Source organism: Aquarana catesbeiana, linkage group LG12, assembly GCF_042186555.1.
Source record: "Aquarana catesbeiana isolate 2022-GZ linkage group LG12, ASM4218655v1, whole genome shotgun sequence".
Classification (NCBI taxonomy): Eukaryota; Metazoa; Chordata; class Amphibia; order Anura; family Ranidae; genus Aquarana; species Aquarana catesbeiana.
Genome location: NC_133335.1, coordinates 232,047,418 through 232,069,146, shown reverse-complemented (window position 1 = coordinate 232,069,146; position 21,729 = coordinate 232,047,418). Strand labels below are relative to the sequence as shown.

General features: G+C 44.5%; 1 long non-coding RNA gene across 1 annotated transcript in view; it reads right to left on the bottom strand.

The window, feature by feature from the left end:
• The window catches only part of LOC141113663 (uncharacterized), a 151,728-nt gene that overhangs the window by 25,516 nt on the left and 104,483 nt on the right, over positions 1–21,729 (bottom strand). Inside the window, exon 2 of the long non-coding RNA XR_012236796.1 lies at positions 19,170–19,277. This is a non-coding gene — a long non-coding RNA (uncharacterized lncRNA). The remainder of the gene's footprint in view (positions 1–19,169; positions 19,278–21,729) is intronic.

Below are 21,729 nucleotides of genomic sequence, written 5' to 3'. Positions count from 1 at the left end.
CTGAGTGACCTGCGAGCGCCCAGCATGGCGCTCGCAGGTCACCTTTTTTGACGCCTATTAGAGCCAATGGCTCTAATCAGGTACTTCAAAAACACCCCCGCTGCTGTAATTCAGGCGCCTGGGGCCTGAAAAGGGGCCGGACACCTGAATAGGGGGTGGCAGTAGCGGCCATCGATGAATCTACCTATTGGTGCTAGAGGAGGGCAGCTGGAGAAAGGGGGGAGGCGTCCTTATGGACGCAACGCCACTGGGGGGGATAGCAAATTTACACTGTTATACAAGCTGTACACTCACTACTTTACATTGTAGACAAGTGTCATTTCTTCAGTGTTGTCACATGAAAAGATAGAAGAAAAGATTTACAGAAATGTGAGGGGTGTACTTACTTTTGTGAGATACTGTTTATACATTACCGTTTTCTCCCTCCTGAAATATCTTTATTAACTTTCCTCAACATCATTGACATGTTCAACAGATTGTTCAGACAAGTTAGAGACTAACCACCATATTTTATTTTTTTTTTTAGGGCTTCTCCTAAGTTTCTATTATTATTGATACTCCCAGAGGTCTCCAAACTACGGCCCTCCAGTTGTTCAGGAACTACAATTCCCATCATGCCCAGCCATGTCTGTGAATGTCAGAGTTTTACAATGCCTCATGGGACGTGTAGTTCCTCAACAGCTGGAGGGCCGTAGTTTGGAGATCCCTGCGTCTAACGTCTCCATTCCTCGGCTCCCTCGTAGGGCACTGACTAGGCTGGCACCTCTCCCGCTGCCCGTCCTTGATTTAGACGTACTTCATGTTGGGATTAATGACACGTATTTGTCACAGTTGACGATGCCAGCTGCTACAAAAAAGAATTTGCCCTGAGGGGCCCCCAATATTGGAAGTTCCACCCCTCAGGGGGGTAACGTTCCTGCAGCTGGTTACATGGGGTACGCCAGGCAGCGCAGTGAAGGTGTTCAGTGACAGGTATGAAGGTTGGCCGTGCGTAAAGTTGCCAGTTTTATTTTTTTTTCCCCCTACCTTGCTCATGTAAGCACCTCTGGGAGGGGGGGGGGGGAGGGCACGTAGCATAACATGACTCCAATATTGCTGTAAACCAACATCGCTAGTCGCTAACAACAAAAAACAAAACTTTGGTCTTGTCTCCATCGAGGTGCACGTCCCAGCCTACCCTATGGAGGAGAAGAGCGGCCTCCCTTCCCTTCAGGCACAGCCGCCCAGCTCATGATGACACCTCTGCTGCTGCTGCAAGATGATTGCTAATGTAACAGCTGCTTTGATGGATGGGAGCTGGGAGATGACCTGGGGGGCCAATTTCATGCACAGAGTTAACCCTCACTGTCTGCTGGGAAGGTTTTGGAGGCGACAAATCTCTTACAGATGTGAGATGTTCTGAGTGAGATGGAATGAGAAAAAAAAAAACTTTCAACATTTCGGGAGACTCCTGCTAATATTTTTGGATATTTGCAGGTTGCGTCGCTCTTGCTGCCAGATTCCTTATGGCCAATACAAAAATTCATAACTGGAAGTCAGGCAATTAGGAGCATTTGCCCAAAGGGTGTGTGTGGTTTGGTAGTTGTAAGAAAATTGTGATGGGGTCTTTGACCTCTGTTTCCCTCTAATTAGTAATCTCGCTTGTAAGGATTCTGGCTGGATTTGATCCCGTGACTGTGGATTTAGCCTTTATCCCTCCTTGGCGTTTTCCTATTATTTCTTGGCCTTTGTCCATGTCCCTGCCCAATGCACACCTGTAGCTCACGCGATCAACCGATGAATATACACTCTATATGGCCAAATATATATGGAGACTTCTCCAAATCATGGAGTTCAGATGTCCACAGTGAAGGGTCTTGTTAATACTCCATCGTATAAAGACATTGTAGACAATTGTGCTCTTCCTACTTTGTGATAACAGTGGAAGACCCTTTTCTGTTCCAGCATGACTGTGTCCCAGTTTGGTATGGAAGAACTGGAGTGTCCTGCACAAAGCCCCGACCCTAACCCTACTAAAACACCTTTGGGATGAATTGGAATACCGATGGTGAGCCAGGTCTTCTCATCCAACTAAATGACCTCAGCCCTACTGGACACCTATGGGATGAATTGGAATACCGATGATGAGACAGGTGATCTCATCTAACTGACCTCAACCCTTCTGAACACCTTTGGGGTGATTTGGAACACCTAAAGTGAGACAGATCATCTCATCCAACTATCTGACCTCAAATCAATGAAACACCTTTGGAAGGAATTGGAACACCGATGGTGAGCCAGGTCTTCTCATCTTGCTACCTGATTTCAACCCTACTGAACACCTTTGGGCTGAATCGAAACACAGATGGTGAGCCAGGTCTTCTCAACCCTTCTGAACACCTTTTTGGGGTGAATTGGAACACCTATGGCGAGACAGATCATCTCATCCAACTATCTGACCTCAAATCAACGAAACACCTTTGGGAGGAATTGTAACACCGATGGTGAGCCAGGTCTTCTCATCCAACTAACTGACCTCAACCCTACTGGACACCTATGGGATGAATCGGAATACCGATGATGATACAGGTCATCTCATCTAACTGACCTCAACCCTTCTGAACACCTTTGGGGTGAATTGGAACACCTATAGTGAGACAGATCATCTCATCGAACTATCTGACCTCAAATCAATGAAACACCTTTGGGAGTAATTGGAACACCGATGGTGAGCCAGGTCTTCTCATCCTGCTACCTGATTTCAACCCTACTGAACACCTTTGGGCTGAATCGAAACACAGATGGTGAGCCAGGTCTTCTCATCCAACTAACTGACCTCAACCCTTCTGAACACCTTTTGGGGTGAATTGGAACACCTATGGCGAGACAGATCATCTCATCCAACTATCTGACCTCAAATCAACGAAACACCTTTGGGAGGAATTGTAACACCGATGGTGAGCCAGATCTTCTCGTCCTGCTACCTGATCTCAACCCTACTGAACACCTTTGGGCTGAATCGAAACACAGATGGTAAGCCAGGTCTTCTCATTCTGCTTAGGGACGCTGTGGTGACTGGATTGTCCAAAGGATGGATGGATGGCTGTGTTCACAAACTCCTCAAGCAGCTGCCGACAGGTTGCATGGAAGACGCTCACTGTCTCCGAAGGCCAGCTGGCCAGAACAGAGCTGAAACCACCTCCACCACCGCGAGGCAAAGGAAGTAGAACATTCAATTTGTTGCAAAGATGTTCTGTAGTGTTGAGGTCAGGGCTCTGTGTAGGACACTCGAGTTCCTCCACACCAAACTGGTCACACCATGTCTTTATGGAGCTAGCTTTGTACACGGGGGGAGGGCACAGTCATGATGGAAGAGAAAAGGGTCTTCACCAAGGGTTACCACAAGACTGGAAGAGCATATTTGTCTACAATGTGCATAAAGCAGCTAGTCTCTGCCAGTCTATGGAAAATATGAAGACCGGTGGCTTGTCTGTGCATGCATGAGACCCTGAGCTGGTACCAGTTTCTATAGACTGGCAAAGCCTTGATGGTTTCTATTTGTTTGTTTGTGTGTGTGTGTGTGGGGGGGGGGGGGGGATTAGGAGAAGCACAGGCACACTGCGGGTCTCTGCCAGATTTACAAAAGCTGACAGAGCCAAGTGGTGTGTCTGCGCATGCCTGAGATCCCACATATCTCTGCTTGGTCTGTAGGCTGGCAGAGACCTGCAGCTTTATTTGCATGCTTAAGGGGACTCTTGCGCATGAGCAGACATGCCAAGGCTCTCTGCCAGGCCCCATAAACCTGTGGTGTGCCCTAAACATGCACAAGCTGTCACGCTGAAATAATGGATATGTCATGCCTGCCTAGGTGAGGATTCAGAAAGTGAAAAATTATAAACTAAAAAAAAAAAAATGTGTAAGAGGGAGGGGGGAGGAACAAGACAAGAGGAAGTCGTATCCTTGGGTGAAGGTCTGCTTTATTTCTAAATGTTAAGGCCTCGTGCATGCTAGACGTAATAAGAACACCAGTAGTGTTAGCTGTAGAACGCCTCGTTAAAAACCGCAAGTTGTGACGCGTTTTGCCACATTTTTCCATTAGCGTTTTGCCACGTTTGCGTTTTTTTTTTAGCAAAACTATACTCCCACAAAAGCTTGAAGCTCAAAATTACGTCAGATAGCCGCATTTTGCCACATTTTACCACGTTTAACAGAGTTTTTACAGCTGAAAAACTTCTCTTCCACTCAGTGTCCATCAGGGCAGCCTATCAGTGCCCATCAGTGTTGTCAATCGGTGCCCATTAGGGCTGCTTATTAGTGCCTGCCTATCAGTGCTGCCTCATCATTGCTTGCCAGTGCTGCCAATCAGTGCCCATCAGTGCTGGCCATCAGTGTCACCTATCAGTACCGCCTCATCAGTGCCCATCAGTGCAGCCCCATTAGCACACATCAGTGAAGGTGCCCGCCAGGGCTGCCAATCACTGCCCATCAGTGCTGCTCATCAGTTCCCGCCTATCAGTGCTGCCTCGTCAGTGCCCGCCAGAGCTGCCTCATCAGTGCAGCCCATCAGTGCTGCCAATCACTGCCCATCAGTGCTGCTTACCAGTGCCCGCCAGAGTTGCCTCATCAGTGCAGCCCATCAGTGCTGTCAATCAGTGCCCATCAGCACTGCCTATCAGTGCCGCCTCATCAGTGCAGCCCCATTAGCACACATCAGTGAAGGAGAAAAGTTACCTATTTGCAAAATTTTATAACAAAGTTTTCTTTTTTTTTTTTTTTTGGTCTTTTTTTCGTATATTTAGCAAAAAAAAAAATAAAAAGCCCCAGTGGTGATTAAATACCACCTAAAACAAGCTCTATTTGTGTGAAAAAAATGACAAAAATGTCATATGGGTACAGTGTTGTATGACCACGCAACTGTCATTCACAGTGTGACACCGCTCAAAGCTGAACATTGGCCTGGGCAGGAAGGGGGTAAAAGTGCCTGGTAGGCAAGTGGTTAAAAGAAATATATATTAATATGTCTGGAAAGAGTTAACAAGTAATTTTGGGTCTGAGCTGATTTGTATTTGCAGGGATTACCAGCATAAGTACAGATGTTATTTTTTTTTTTTTTTCCTTTTTTCTTTTCCTCCGAATGTAAGATGATTAAAAACTCTCCACCTCTTCTGCATAGCTCAGCGGGTTTCTCCATCTCTCTCTCTCTGCCCCGCACACAGACCTCGGCGCTCTGCGCAGCATGCCGATACACGGTGCAGACAAGAACCCGGCGTGCCTGCACGCGGTGGGGAAAAAAAAAATCACATCGCGTTTTAATATCAGACTCTGAGCGATCGCATTCACCTGTCACAACCCACCGCTGATCGTCACGGCTCATTTAGCGACAGCAGAGGAGAATCTGAGCATTGAAAATGCGAATGAAGTTCATCTATCTTTGCTGTAAAAAAAAAAAAAAAAAACACAAAAGAAAAAGTTGCTCGGCTGCATTTCCACGTCGGTGGGAAAAAGGTAAAATAAAAATGTAAAGCGCCAGTACAAAAATAACAATCACAGACCCAAAAAAAAAAAAAAAAAGGAAACAAAAACGCAAAAGAACACCAAATTAGATCAACAACACTACAGCAAATACGCCTAAAATCACACCCTGTATATACAGTAAATGGGAGAAAGAAGATCTTTTTTTTTTTATTTTTTTTTTTCTTGAGCAAATTTTAACAAAACCTGCGATCTCTGAGTCTTAGGTATAGTATAGTCAGGACTGCTGATAAGGCAGTACAGCCGGTGTTCTGCCATATACTGTCCTCGTATCAGATAGTGTCCGCCTCGTACTGCGCAGGCGCAGCGCCTGCGCAGTACGGAGGAGCAGGAGATGCCGAAAATGCCCGAAGTTGATCAGCTGACCATCAGCTGTACACGGCGCTCGGGCACCTGTTAGCGATGGCTCGCTTCGCTCGCCACGCTTCGGGCACGGCCTCGCTGCGCTCGGCAAATATTTATTCTAACTCTATGTCCACTTGGATAGTAGGGAATGATCCTGGACATAGGGTAAGAATAAATGCGCAGGCGCCGTGTACAGCTGACGATCAGCTGTTGAACTTCGGAGACTTTCGGCGTCTCTTTTGTCCTCCGTACTGCGCCTGCGCAGTACAGGGAGGACACTATATGATAGGGGACTGAATTCGATAAGACACCGGCTCTACTGTACTGGGCCCGGGCCTTATCAGTTCAAAAGGGGGGGGGGTGGGCCTTATCAGTTCAAAAGGGGGGGCCGGGCCTCATCAGTTCAAAAGGGAGGGGCCCGGGCCTCATCAGTTCAAAAGGGAGGGGCCCGGGCCTCATCAGTTCAAAAGGGGGGGCCTCATCAGTTCAAAAGGGGGGGCCTCATCAGTTCAAAAGGGGGGGCCTCATCAGTTCAAAAGGGGGGGCCTCATCAGTTCAAAAGGGCGGCCTCATCAGTTCAAAAGGGGGGGCCCGGGCCTCACCAGTTCAAAAGGGGGGGCCCGGGCCTCATCAGTTCAAAAAGTGGGGCCTCATCAGTTCAAAAGGGCGGCCTCATCAGTCCAAAAGGGGGGGCCCAAGCCCCTGCCGAGCAGAGGGGCCGGCTGTACTGTCTTATTGCTGACTCTTGTGCAGTGCTGCCGGCTTCTACTTTTTTTTCGTGAAATGGAAAGGTTTCCCCATAGGATTTCATTGCCTCTCGTGGGCCTTTGGGGTGGTCGCTTCATGTGCACCCCTTCCGCTCCGCGCAGTGAGGCAGGAATGCTCACCGCACCAGTCGGATCCCTTGGCAGCTCCTAGGCACAGCAAATCAGGAGGCTTTTTTTTTTGCTCAGCTGTCAGTGGTAAATATATTTTAACTACAATAACTGTTTGCAGAAGTATCAATATATATTGTCTTTGATAGTATTGTTTCTTTAAATGATCTCAATGTTACAATGTATTTCCTTTTTCCTTTTGAAGTTTCTCCCTCTGTATTCCCCCAGAAGAAGACCTCTACTCGTAGGGTCGAAACGCGTCAGTCTTGGGGAGCATAGTATGACCATTTTTTGTATATCATGCTATGTTTTTCTATGTGCAGTCATGGCTGTGTTATCATGTACATGTTTTAGCTTCATGTCCAGAGCTCGTGTTAATACATTAATATCCTCTTTGTATTTTTACTCAATAAAATTTACATATTCTAAGAGAGAAATAAAAACCTCTCTGAATACATTTTTGCTGGCAATAACACCCCATGGGGAAACCTTTCCAATTCATGTATATTCGGGGTGAGCAGCGCCTTTGATCTCATTAATGTCCTTGCCTTTCCTTTCTACTTTTCTTTTCTTCCTCCGTCTGCACTAGTATCTGCGCCCCCTGCTGTCTGGGACCCATGTGCCCCTTTCCTCCATGACTAGGCTCCGGGGGGGGGGCGGAGTGAAATGCATTGGGGCGTGGCCTGGTCGGAGTCCAGGGTGAGGTTGGCACTCCACTCAGCTCTCTAGGACATCTTAGATGTGCAACTTCCGGGGGCTACCCCTTTTTCTCTTGCCCCTTTGCCCTCCTCTCCTCTCCTGCCGGCAGCTGCCGAGGGCACAAGGTGGGTTGTTTCAGGATGGTAAGTGGGGGGGGCACTCCATCCTGACTGAACACACCACCCTGAATAAACAAAGTCAGTGATCAGTAACCCCCGGTCTTGTTTTTTCCCCTCCGGTGGCCGGTGTTCTAGCCAATTCATCAAGATTTCCAATGACGTCACTTCCACTAACCGTAAACCGTCATTAATTGGAGATTTCGGTGACTTGCCATTTTTACACAACAGCGGCAAGCGTGTACACTCCGGTACATGAAGACTTTGCTGTTTTGACACAACAGCGAGTAACGAGGAAAAATGTTGTCGCTTCGGAGGCGGCCATTTTGTTGGTTAGTATCGGAGCGGACTAACATAACGTGTACCGGAGTGTATTGTGTCCAAAACAGCAAGTCGTCGAAATCTGCAATTGCTGGCGGTTTTCAGTAACCGGAAGTGACGTCACTGGAGATCCTGATGAATTGGCTATTTTGACAAGCCCCGGCTTTCAGAAAGAAAAGTGATCCTGGTGGAGGATTCACCGCGAGATCACTTTACTAGGCGGCCGCTGCAGTCTGGACGTTTTCAAACTTACCGGAGTCGTCTGTAAGCCTGGAACCGATCCGATGTGGCCGATGGCTAGGCAGGAAGCCGAGTGAGAGCAAGATGGGCCCTCCACTGTACTCTATGCCCTTGGAGGACTGGAGAGACCCCTGACATCATTTCCGGTTCTCGGGGTTTTCTTCTTAACCGCTTTAAGACCAGCCCCCCGTCAGACTGCGGCAGGTTGGCTCTCCTGGCCAAATCGCTGTAGGTGTACGTCGTGTGCTTTAAGAGCGATAGGGGGCGCGCGCGAAGGCGGAGCCGATACGCGTGGCCGACGGCCACTACGTCCGCCGGCCACCCGCAATCGCTCCACAGAGAGCCAGAACGGGGATCTGTCAATGTAAACAGACAGATCCCCGTTCTGACAGGGGAGTAGAGAGAGATCGTCTGTTCCTAGTGATTAGGAATAGCGATTTCTCTCCTCCTCCAGTCAGTCCCACCCCCTCCCCCCCACAGTTAGAAACACCTCCCAGGGAACACATTTAACCCTCTTGATCGCCCCCTAGTGTTAACTCCTTCCCTGCCAGTGACATTTACACAGTAATCAGTGCATTTTTTATAAGTCCCAAAAATGTGTCAAAGGTGTCTGCCGCAATGTCGCAGTCCCGCAAAAAAAAAAAAAAAAAAAAAAAAAAAAAAAAAAATCGCTGATCACCACTATTACTAGTAAAAAATAAAAAATAACAACTTTTGCGCAAACCAATCAATGTACACTTATTACGATTTTGTGATTTTTTTTTTTTCTTTCTTTTTTTATGTAGAAGAATACATATCGGCCTAAACTGATGAAGACGTTTTTTTGTTTTTTTTTAATTACTTTTTGGATATTTATTATAGCATAAAGTCAAAATTCTTGGTGTTTTTTTTTTTTCTTTTCTTTTTTTTTTGTTTATAGCGCAAAAAAAAAAAAAAAAAAAATGCAGAGGTGATCAAATGCCACCAAAAGAAAGCTCTATTTGTGGGAAACACAGGGCGTCAATTTTGTTTGGGTACAGCATCGCACGACCATGTAGTTGTCAGTTAAAGCGACGCAGCGCCGTATCGCAAAAAAAAATGGCTCGGTCATTAAGGGGGCAAAGCCTTCTGGGGCTGAAGTGGTTAATCCACTTTTAAACCTTACTGTGTATACTGTATATATGTGTGTATATATATATAGTAAATAATAAAGTAAATAATAAATAAAGTAGATAAAATATATAATATTATAATATATATATTTTGTAATAGTATATATTTTATTTACCGTACTTTATTTATTATTTACTATATATATATATATATATATATATATATATATATATATATATATATATATATAAATTTCAGAAATTTTTACAAATTTCAGATAAGTTTTCGTCCTAACTTTATTTTGGATTTGTTACTATTGTGTTTATGGAAATTTGGACCCATCCGAATAATGAAACTTTTGTCTGAATTTCTGTTTGTGAAACAAACGTCCAGCACACGTCTAGCTTCCCGCTTCCTCCAAGTTCTAAGCGCGATTGTTCCGTATAACGTAGACATTTCTTCACGCGGTAATAACCGACCCGGCGTCGGATCCGTCCCGGACTTCTAAAAACAATAATTTTAACCGAATTGCTTGCCAAACGCTGTTGCGTCACTGTGCAGTTAGTGACTGGACCCCCTGCGCTGCTCCTGAGCCCCACAGCAGACGCGCGGCCTCCGTTGCGCCCCCCCGAGACGCAGTTTGGGCAGATGCAACGCGTAAAACTGAAGCTTCTAATGGCTTAAAAGGAGGGGAAAAAAAAAAGTTGAAATGACATCCACAGAGAGGAGCAGATTTTTTTTTTCCCTTTTCCGTATTCGGAGAGTTGTTTACCATGGGAGGAGGAGGAGGCGCGCCGTGCCAAAGTCAAGGACTGAATGTCCCTTTTGGCAGCACAGCCACATAAAATTCAGCTAAATGAAGCAGTCGCTGAAACGGGATCTTTGCCGGGGCCGAGGGTGCTGTCACCGGGGTCAACCCCATCCTCTGGCTGACCCACAAAGACCGGCGGCTCATGCTAGGTCCGGACGCCGGAGGGGGGGGGGGGGGGACAGCCCAGCCTTCCCAAATCACGCCAACGACGGGGGGGCTCTCTGCGGCTCCCATCAGTCTTGTCTTACATTGGTAAATATTCACTTTTTCCAGGGTAGCCGAGATGGCCAATGAGCTCGCAAATCCCAGGAAACTGCTGCGAAATGCATAAGCAGATTGACCCGTGCCACCCGCCCTGGCTGGAAATAAATTTAGCTGCTTCCATTAAAGCCGGACTCCGGGCCAAACGCACAACTGAGAGTAAACCCCGGTGCTTTCCTGCGCAGGGCAAGACGCAGAGATCCCCCAAACTGCCAAAGCAGCTGCACATACTTACCTATTCCTCCATCCGCTGCCGCCACGTCTAACCGCAGATCTGGGAAGCCTTTTGCTGCCAGAGCCATTTTTGCATTTTTTTTTTTTGCACACGTTTCAAAAAAAATAACTTTAGGCCTGAAGGTTACTTAAAGCGGAGTTCCACCCAAAAATTGAACGTCTGCTTTAAGTGCAGATGACCTCCTGATTTGGCATGTCATTTTTTTGGGGGGGGCGGGTACCTTGTTTTTACGGGCACCCAGCTTCCACTTCCGCCCCTGGCTCTGTGGTGCCAGAAGGAAGTTCACCTCTCTCCCCCCCCCCCCCCCCCTCCCTCCAATCTTTTGGGACACCTCACAGGTCCCAGAAGATCGCCCAGGCCAATCACAGCGCGCAGCGCGTCTCGTGCGTGCTGTGAAGCCACGGCCAGGCGCCCACTGTTAGAATGCTGGCTAAATGGAATAGGCTGCGCTGCTTAAAGGGGTTGTAAAGGTAAAATTTTTTTTTTTTTAAATAACAAACATGTTATACTTACCTTCACTGTGCAGCTCGTTCTGCACAGAGTGGCCCCGAACCTGGTCTTCTGGGGTCCCTCGGCGGCTGTTTCAGCTCCTCCCTGCAAGCATTAACCACCTTAATGCGAGCTCCCTCGCATGGTGGTTAGTGCTTGCGGGCACGCTCCCGTGATACAGCCGGCGGCTATAGCCGCTCACTGTATCACTCGGCCCCGCCCCCCAGCGCGCCGCGTCATTGGATGTGATTGACAGCAGCGCGAGCCAATGGCTGCGCTGCTTCCAATCCATCCACTGTAGCCAATCAGCGGCCAGGGTGAGCGGAGGAATAGATGTCGGGAACGAGAAGCTGACTTTCGAGGCGTCAGGTAAGTAAAACGGGGGGGCTGGGGGCGGCGGTATTGTCAGAAGTTTTTTCACCTTAATGCATAGAATGCATTAAGGTGAAAAAATTTTTACCTTTACAACCCCTTTAATAGGTGAACGTGATTATAACAGGTGAGTATAACCATGCCAAGAACATTCCTGGTGATAAACAACACTCAAAATGGATGAAAAATGCATACAAAAAAAAACAAATAAAGTGAATATTGTTAAAACAATGTAGACTAAACTCCACAAACTGCACGATTCATGGTGAATGAATAAAACAGTGGAAACTCAGAATCGAGGACCATGTAATGCTGCAAAGTCCATACTTTCAAATAACAGTCCTTATGAGAGAAATAACTTTTTGGTAAGGGAAGAAAGCACCAATCTTGATACAGAGTGAGGCATGCACAAACATATCTCCCTGGGGAGCGTGGTGATATAGGAAGTTCCTCCACCTCAGACAAAAACGCCCCTTACCAGATGGTTAGATCTCCTGTCACAGAGATCGTGCAAGCGAGTGGCTGTGTCCCCCAGCCACTGGGTCTCTGCAAGGTTGCCACTCTGAAGTTCACAGGATTGGGGTATTAGTGCTCAAATCCCAAAAATAGAAAGAGAGATGCTCCATAGCGTAATACAGTTAAGCTTTATTAAAATAAAGGATATAAGAAATGCACTTACAGTGTAAAAACGTCTTAAAAACAATGCAAGCCGGCCGGCTCTCAGATGCTGCCCGTGTCTTCCGGGGATCAGCGTGGTATGGTGGTGACGTCAGCACGCCGCTCCTCCCTACGCCGTTTCGACAAATCTGTCGTCTTCCTGTCGTCTTTGTCGAAACGGCGTAGGGAGGAGCGGCGTGCTGACGTCACCACCATACCACGCTGATTCCGACAACTTTGTGTGACCGTGTGTATGCAAGACAAGTTTGAGCCAACATCTGTCAGAAAAAAATCCTAGGATTTTGTTGTCGGAATGTCCGAACAAAGTCCGACCGTGTGTACGGGGCATAAGTCCGTAGGGTTCAATATTGAGTTGGCTCCGCCCTTTGCCGCTATAACAGCTTCAACTCTTCTGGGAAGGCCGTCCACAAGGTTTAGGAGGGTGTCTATGGGAATGTTTGACCAGCCTTCCAGAAGCGCATTTGTGAGGTCAGGCACTGATGTTGGATGAGAAGGCCTGGCTCGCATTCTCCACTCTAATTCATCCCAAAGGTGTGCCCCATCAAATGCTGCCAGTGTGCCCCCCGCCCACGTCTGTACTTACCCTGTCTCGGTGGAACAGCTCCTCGATGTCTTCTCCCGTCCTCTCTTCCTGTCCTCTGCTAGGCGTCCAATCACAGAGCCTGACGTTTCAGCCAATCGGGTGACAGGTAACAGATCCGAGCACCTGGGTTGAGGTGAGGACTCTGTGCAGGCCAGTCAAGCGCCTCCACCCCAAACTCGCTCATCTATGTCTTTATGGACCTTGCTTTGTGCACTGGTCCAAATCATTTGGTGGAGGGGGGATTATGGTGTGGGGGTTGTTTTTCAGGGGTTGGGCTTGGCCTCTTAGTTCCAGTGAAGGGAACTCTTAAGGCGTCAGCATACCAAGACATTTTGGACAATTTGGGGACGGCCCCTTCCTGTTCCAACATGATTGCCCACCAGTGCACAAAGCAAGGTCCATAAAGACATGGATGAGCGAGTTTGGGGTGGAGGAATTTGACTGGTCTGCCCTCAACCTGATAGAACACCTTTGGGATGAATCAGAGTGGAGACTGCGAGCCAGGCCTTTTCATCCAACATCAGTGCCTGACCACACAAATGCTCTTCTGGAAGAATGGTCAAACATTCCCATAGACACACTCCTAAACCTTGTGGACGGCCTTCCCAGAAGAGTTGAAGCTGTTATAGCTGCAAAGGGTGGGCCAACTCAATATTGAACCTTACGGACTAAGACTGGGAGGCCATTAAAGTTCATGTGCGTGTAAAGGCAGGCGTCCAAATACTTTTGATAATATAGTGTGTCTATAATATTGTATGTACACTGCTACTTTAAAGGCGACGTCCCTGAAAGGAACTCCAGTGGGTGTCCCCTTTATGTTGACAATATAGTGTGTGTATATATATATATATATATATATATTAGAATAAAACAATCATAATAAAATAGTAAAGAAAAAAAATGTAAATTATATAATACAATAATAAAAATGTGAATAATAAAATAAATAATAATAAAATAGTAATCCCAATACTTTTGGTAATATAGTGTATGCTGTGCAGTCCTTGGACCTCAGCAGCCAGTAGCGTGTTCCCAATTTCATATTGTCTTCTGCAGCATATCCCCAGCCAATAATGTATCTTGTCCTCACTCTCTGACCCTCATTTCCTCTATTAGGTCTGCAGTCTCTGACAGTCCTGTCAAGCATTACATACAGTATACTGAACATTATGTGCGGTTCTTTGGTGAATTCAGGGGCCGCATTTGAGGCCCTCTTTGGCTCATAAGTTTACAAACACTGCCGTAGAGAGAATAAATTAGTGGTAGTTCCAACACGCAACAGTTTATGAAAGGCAAAACTTAAGTAAAAGTTAATTTTAGGTCACAAAAATGCAATAAATTACCCAATTTTTTTTTTTTTGGTAAAATATAAAAAATGAGGTTGTACCGAGTAAATAAATACTGAACACGTCAAGCCTTAAAATTGTGTGTGCCCATGAAATGGCAACAGACTTTAGGATCCTATGTTTTCCATAGGTGACACTCTAACCCTTTCGCTACCAGAGCGGTTTTTGCATTTTTTTTGCACATGTTTAAAAAAAAAAAAAGAGTTTAAGGACCGTTTTAGGCCTGAAGATTACTTTAAACCCCGAAAATACTATATATTTTCTGAAAGCAGAGATCCTGGAGAATAAAATAGTGGTAGTTCCAATTTTTTATGTCACACAATATTAGTGCAACGGTTTATTAAACACAAAATTTAAGTCAAATATACACCTAAAGTTAATTTTTCTGTCACAAAAACACAATAAATTACCTTTTTTATTTTGGTAAACTGTAAAAAAAAAAAAAAAAAAATTAGGGTCACCTTGAGTGCTTAGCTACCCAACATGTCAAACCTTAAAATTGTGTGCGGCTGTGAAACATCGACAAACTTCAGTACCCTATATTTTCCATAGGCAATGCTTTAAAAGGCCCCTATAGGTCATCAGTTTAGACATAAACTAGAATTATTGCTCTCACTCGAGTGTATGCAGCAATATGTAACGTGTAGCCAATAAATCTAATGGGGTGCAGATCGTGCTTCATTCGTTTCTTCCCTGGCCAGACTGGCTGGGGACAATGACACATGGGACCCGGAAATTATGTTTTACATGAGGCTTCCAGGTCAATAGCAGGAAGGGGGGCCACCTCAAGACCAAAGGCCACCTCAGGACCAAAGGCCACCTCAGGACCAAAGGCCACCTCAAGACCAAAGGCCACCTCAAGACCAAAGGCCACCTCAGGACCAAAGGCCACCTCAAGACCAAAGGCCACCTCAAGACCAAAGGCCACCTCAAGACCAAAGGCCACCTCAAGACCAAAGGCCACCTCAGGACCAAAAGCCACCTTAAGACCAAAAGCCACCTCAAGACCAAAAAATGCAGAGTTTTGCCCATTGGGACTTTAGATGAAGTGCCACACAGCCAGTAATAAAAACATAGTACAGGTTTTTTGAGTATATCCCAGCAATAGAACTGGGAAAAGGTGTCATAATGCCAAACAGTTGGCCCAAATATACAAATTCATTACAAGGTTACATACAGTAGTCAGATAGTCCATGGTAAATGTGTCATAGCATCTATGGTGACCCTACGCGTTTCATGAGTTCAGTCTCACTCTTCAGGGGTTGATGCATAGACATAATCTATAAAAGTAAAATGGTTAAAAAAATATAACGTAGTAATGAACATGGAAATGTATCAGGTAGATTGAAATGTGGGAATCAAACTAAGGCATCCATACACACAGAGATGCAGGAAGCTGCATGCCAAAGTCCCACCGGCAGCCACCGGAGATGTCTGACCCGGGAGCTGTGGGTGAAGGATCCAAAATGGGCCAGCAGCGCAAAACAGGACAGATGGGAAAAATGGGCAAACAGAAACGTCCACCATGGCCTGCCAGGATGGTGGCTATATAAAAAAAAAGAGTGTATATGGGTGATGATGATGTGCACAATAAATTAAGAAAGAAAAAAAAATTATGAAAAGGTAAAAAAATGGTGAAAAAAATTTAAATAATGAATAAATGGCCAAAACCAACCAAATGGTACAATTGGGAATGGTGAAAGTGACCTGCACAGCTGAATTGAATGAGAATCCACATGTGAAACTAAGTATATGTGTTATAAAGTATAAAATGCAACTTGGTGAGGTAGTGACACCAATACATGGGAATACCCCAGTAGTGCAAGGTCAAATCAGGTCAAAAAAGTAAATATGTGTAATAAATAGGGGAGGTGGGGGAGGGTTTGTACCTACCAGGATAAAAATAATGCTGGCCAAAAATAGCGTGTGTCCAACCACCTGGGAGGCATTGCCTAGACTGGTGTCTGAGCGCTCCTATTTATAGCCCTGCAGGCCCATCACAAGATCCCTCCCAATGCCGGGTAGACGCCGCCCAGGGGGAGGGTGAGACAAACAAATTAACCCCACCATCCCTGGTCTCCATAGGGGAAAGGCCACCTCAAAACCAAAAGTCACCTCAAGACCAAAAGCCACCTCAAGACCAAAGGCTACCTCAAGACCAGAGGCCACCTCAAGACCAAAAGCCACCTAAAGACCACAGACCAACTCAAAACCAAACACCAACCTCTAACTAGCCATAGAGTTTAAGGGAATCACCATAGGGTGCCTCTTAGGCCTCGGTTATCTTTCATGCAGATTGAGAACCTTGTAACCTGAAAGTACTGTATATATTTTTTATACATTCTTTATTTTTCAAAAGAAACCTTAGGAAAGGTACATTACAGTTCAACGAGAAGGTGTAAAAGTAACCAACACATAGTGTATTTGCCGTGAGGATGAAATAATGCAGGAATACTACATGGATATGGGTTATGACAAGCATGCCATCCAATGAAGTCAAGTCAGTACGTACAGATAACATGGTGGAATGAGCATAACATAGTTCCCTTTGACACAGTTTTAGTGTGTTCTGATTTTACCTTATGTTTGATTTTTGACACAGGAATACTGGGTTTTTTGGTAGAGGGAGGTCTGTAAAATTTTGAACAATTGTGTGTATTTGTGTGCAAAAAGGCTGGGTAAGACCAGAAAATATGGAGTATATCACCTGGTTCCAGAAAGTATCTCCAGCAAGAGCTCAGTATAGAAGGGATGCAGTACCAGCGGGTCTCAATTTTGTACCCAGATTCCTGGTATTTATTACTGCTAGAAGACCGGTAGTAGGGCGTAAATATTTTGGATCTTACCACCGTTGAGAGAGGAGTTCGGAGGTTCTGTTCCCAGTGATCTAAGAAGTGGAGTGGGGTTTGAAATGTTTCTTTGTAGGTTAAGGATGGTGCATGCCACTCTTGACCAGTGGTTTGACATTCCTGTTCAAACTGAGTCATAGGATGTCGAAAAGGAGGGCATTGGGTAGGGACAATTGAGGGTCACTCCCAGCAAAGGAGCCAGTGGTATAAAGTCAGGATCTTGTAACATATGTTCAGCTGTCCAAGCCAAGATAAGAGTTTTTGAGGTGCCCACATTTTGTATCCCCTGACATAGAGAGTTAAATGCCTTGCTGTACAGGACAGAAATGAATTTGGGGTTTCCGAACACATTCAATAGAGAGGGGGAAAAAGGATTGTGAGATACCATAGACCAGCCATTCTCAACCAGGGTTCCTTGAGCCCTAGGATTTATCTTGGGCTAGGGATTCCTTGAGTTCTGGCTAACTGACCTCCCATTTGATGGTGCTTGCATGGTTCCAGGTCCAATGCCACTTGGTAGAGCCAGCTACATGACTGCAAGGGTGTCATTCTGGCCAACCTGTAAAGAGGCACTCCTCCCACTAACCACCAAGAGTGTAAGGGATATTTTACCAATAACATCCAAAGAACTAATCTTACCAGGGGCTCTCTGAAACTCAAAAAGTATTTTAACGGTTACTCTGGGATAAACGGGTTGAGAAAGGATGCTAAAGACAGTGAATGCATGATTGGCAGATACACCAGGTTGGTGCTATGGTTGGGTATTTATAAAAGGTCCAAGGCTGGGAGCTCAGTTCCCCACAGTAGTGGGGAGGAAGAAATGACTTGTTCCATCACTATCCATTGCTTTGCTATGATTTGCCTGTTCCAGTTGAGTGCTCCCACCACATAATGAGCCTGATAGAGCCTAATATCATGTAGGGACATTCCACTGGACTTTTTCCATCTGTAGAGTGTGTTGTGTTTGATACAGGCAGATTTGAAGGTCCATACTGTTAGATTGAATAGACATGAAGTATGATAGGGGTATGTGGAGTGGAATAGTCCAAAGGAGATACTAGAATATGGGGTAATATGGTTTGTATGTGTATATTGCATCTTCCCGTCCATAGAAATACTTTGGTTCACCCACACCATCAGTTTGCTTCTAAAAGCTGCAAGATCAGGAGTAAAGCTAAGGGTGAAGAGTTTTCACAAGACCATTCAGTAGTAGGATTGCCTAGTACTTGACATCAGAAGGTACCCATTTAAAAGTAAATTTTATTTCGAGTCTGGTGGCATTTTTCCTTTCACTCACACCAATGATGGGGCACTATCCCTCCCACTGACCCCAATGATGGGGCACTATCCCTCCCACTGACCCCAAAGATGGGACACTATTTCTCCCACCAATGATGGGGCCCTATTCCTCCCACTGACACCAATGATGGGGCACTATTCCTCCCACTGACACCAATGATGGGGCACTATTCCTCCCACTAATACCAATGATGGGGCACTATTCCTCCCACTGACACCAATGATGGGACACTATTCCTCCCACTGACACCAATGATGGGACACTATTCCTCCCACTGACACCAATGATGGGACACTATTCCTCCCACTGACACCAATGATGGGACACTATTCCTCCCACTTACACCAATGATGGGGCACCATTCTCCCTAATGGTGACCACAGGGGCTATGTAATTTTTTACTCCCACGACCACTGAAAGCTGGGGCATTTTCTACTCTCATTGGCTACAGTCCAACCCCCTACCCCATCCAACGTCTGAAAGACAGTCAACTGGACCTTTGTACACAAAGTCTGGAGATCCCTGATTTATGGATTAACAGACAGGACATCCTGTGGATCGACTCACATTTTCCTAAAAGTTAAGTGTCCAATTCTACTTTACAGCAGAAGGGTCACCCACCCAACTCCCAAATCTTGGTGGGCCGTTGTGCGGATACATAAACAATGCACCCGGCCCCAACGGTCCTTTGAAAAACAGGGACACTTAGAGGCCAAAAACAGTTGAGTCTTTTTGATCAACAAGTACTGCTCTCCTATAGAACACTCCTGGTACACAATGTGCCATGCCGCTTTGTCCCAGCCACAGTGTTGGGCGTTCGCCATGCTCAGTGTGACGCCACCTGAACAAGAGGAACGTTTGGCCATGAGATGAAAGATGGAGTCCTTCTCCAAGCTAAAACAAAAAATCAGCATGGGACGATCCCGCCAGCAGAACCAGCGCCGTTCTTTTTCAATATAATCCACTGACAATGGACAAGCTTGCCCTGTTCCACCGAGCACGGAAGGCCCTCAAAGATATGTTTTAATTTCCTGCGTGGAACTTACATCTCTCCGAGTGGCTCCATCCGTACGAGTTTAATAACCCATCACCATGAGCAGCTTGTGGAGGTCCAGAGAAGAGGATTATTGTTCTCTTAGGGGCCCCAATGACAGCTGAAAAAAAAAAAAAAAAAAAAACGATATGCATTAGTCTTCAGAAAGCCTAAAAAATAATTTTATATTTAATTTTATATTTATTAAAATAGAAATTGTAAAAACTTTTTTTTATTTTCAAAGGTTACATCTAAAAAAACAAAACAAAAAAAAAAAAAACAACTGTACTGAAGGTGGAGGAGTTAACATGATGGAAAGCAACTATCATTTTCAGAAGGACAGAAATCAAAGTGCGTTTTTGTATTTGAGTGTATTTATATATACATTTATAATGAATATATTTAGGATTTATTATAGGCATTTATATAAAAGCACCAACAATTTATATAGCACTTTACATATTGTAGATTCACATCAGTCCCCCAAGGAGCTCACAAATCTAATTTATCTCACATATACGTAACACATAGTAGGGCCCATTTTTAGACAAGAGTAAATGACCCCAGCCATTATATTATTGTAGTCTTTGTTTGACTATTTTTCACTATGTTTCTTTACAAAACAAATAAAAAAAAAAAAAAAATGCGTCTCACAAAGGGCTGGTTTTTGGCACAAGAACAGGTCGAGGAATGGTTGAAAAGAGCTTCTGTAGCCATCGGGTGCCATATAAAGCCATTTTGCCTTCCCTATTAACTCCTTTACGATACATTTTGGAGAAACGAAAGCACTTCATTGTGTTTATTTTACTAAAAGTGTTTTTTTAATTCTTTTTATACATCTATATATATTATATCAAAAAGAACAGGCAGCTATAATGTTTTTTAAATTGTAAAATATTTATCAGCATCGTTGCCATAATGAATTCGAACACTCAATTTTAATTCCTACAGATGTGTACTAAAAAAAAAAAAAATTACGTTTTTTTAAACCGCATGTCTACTACAGATGATAATGGTTATGTATAATATATATATAATAAAACACATTTATAATATGAGTCTCTCTTTCACGCTAAAAAAAAATAATGAAAAAAAATACATACATATATATATATATATATATATATACATATATATATATATATATATATATATATATATACACATATATATATATATATATATATATATATATATATATATATATATATATATATATATATATATATATATATATATATATATATATATATATATATATATATATATATATATATATATATATATAAATAAACATACATACATACAGAATCTCACAAAAGTACACCCCTCACATTTTTGTAAATATTTTCTTCTATCTTTTCATGTGACAACACTGAAGAAATGACACTTTGCTACAATGTAAAGTAGTGAGTGTACAGCTTGTATAACAGTGTAAATTTGCTGTCCCCTCAAAATAACTCAACACACAGCCATTAATGTCTAAACCGCTGGGAACAAAAGTCAGTACACCCCTAAGTGAAAATGTCCAAATTGGGCCCAATTAGCCATTTTCCCTCCCTGGTGTCATGTGACTCGTTAGTGTTACAAGGTCTCAGGTGTGAATGGGGAGCAGGTGTGTTAAATTTGGTGTTATCGCTCTCACTCTCTCATACTGGTCACTGGAAGTTCAACATGGCACCTCATGGGAAAGAACTCTCTGAGGATCTGAAAAAAAGAATTGTTGCTCTACATAAAGATGGTCTAGGCTATAAGAAGATTGCCAAGACCCTGAAACTGAGCTGCAGCACGGTGGCCAAGACCATACAGCGGTTTAACAGGACATTTACAAAAATGTGAGGGGTGTACTCACTTTTGTGAGATACTGTATGTGTGTATATATATTAGATGTGTATATAGAGATATATGTATCTCTCTCTCTCTATATATATATATAGATATATATATCTATCTATCTATCCACACAAACACATACATACACGTTTGCAAAATGAGGCTTTAGACCCCTTTTTAAGCTGCTTTTTCCTGCCCTGGAGCAAAGGTGTCCAGGGGTGGGAAAGAAATGTCCTGTGTACATGAAGCTATAAACTGGGAGGATAATATGGACACTTTTTAATACGCGTTTTTCCTTGGTGCTGTGACTCACTATAAAAATATTGGTTTACTAAAGCATCCATTACCCTCCTTATTTCTTTAAGGAAGTCATTTGAGTGCCTATTAATACCTGTCTGATATATAAAATCAGATTAAACAGAAATAAGGGAGCTGTTTTTAAAGATTTGCATTCTGTTCATCCATTTCTGATATTTAAGGCCCCCCCAACCCCCCATACAACACAATTAGACGACCCCACCTTCTCTGTTACTGATAGACATGGAGGGATATAGCGGTGTCCTCTACTCCATCAGCCTGCTGAATAAACGACGGAAGAGCAGCTGCAGACTGGTGAGGTCACCTTTCTGCTCACTCTGATTCCCCCTCCTGTCAGCATGTCCACCGTCAGCACATTTGCATGCAGCACACCTGATTGGCTCCTGGTTCCGGCCCCCCCTCTCCCAGTCTGCTACATAGGG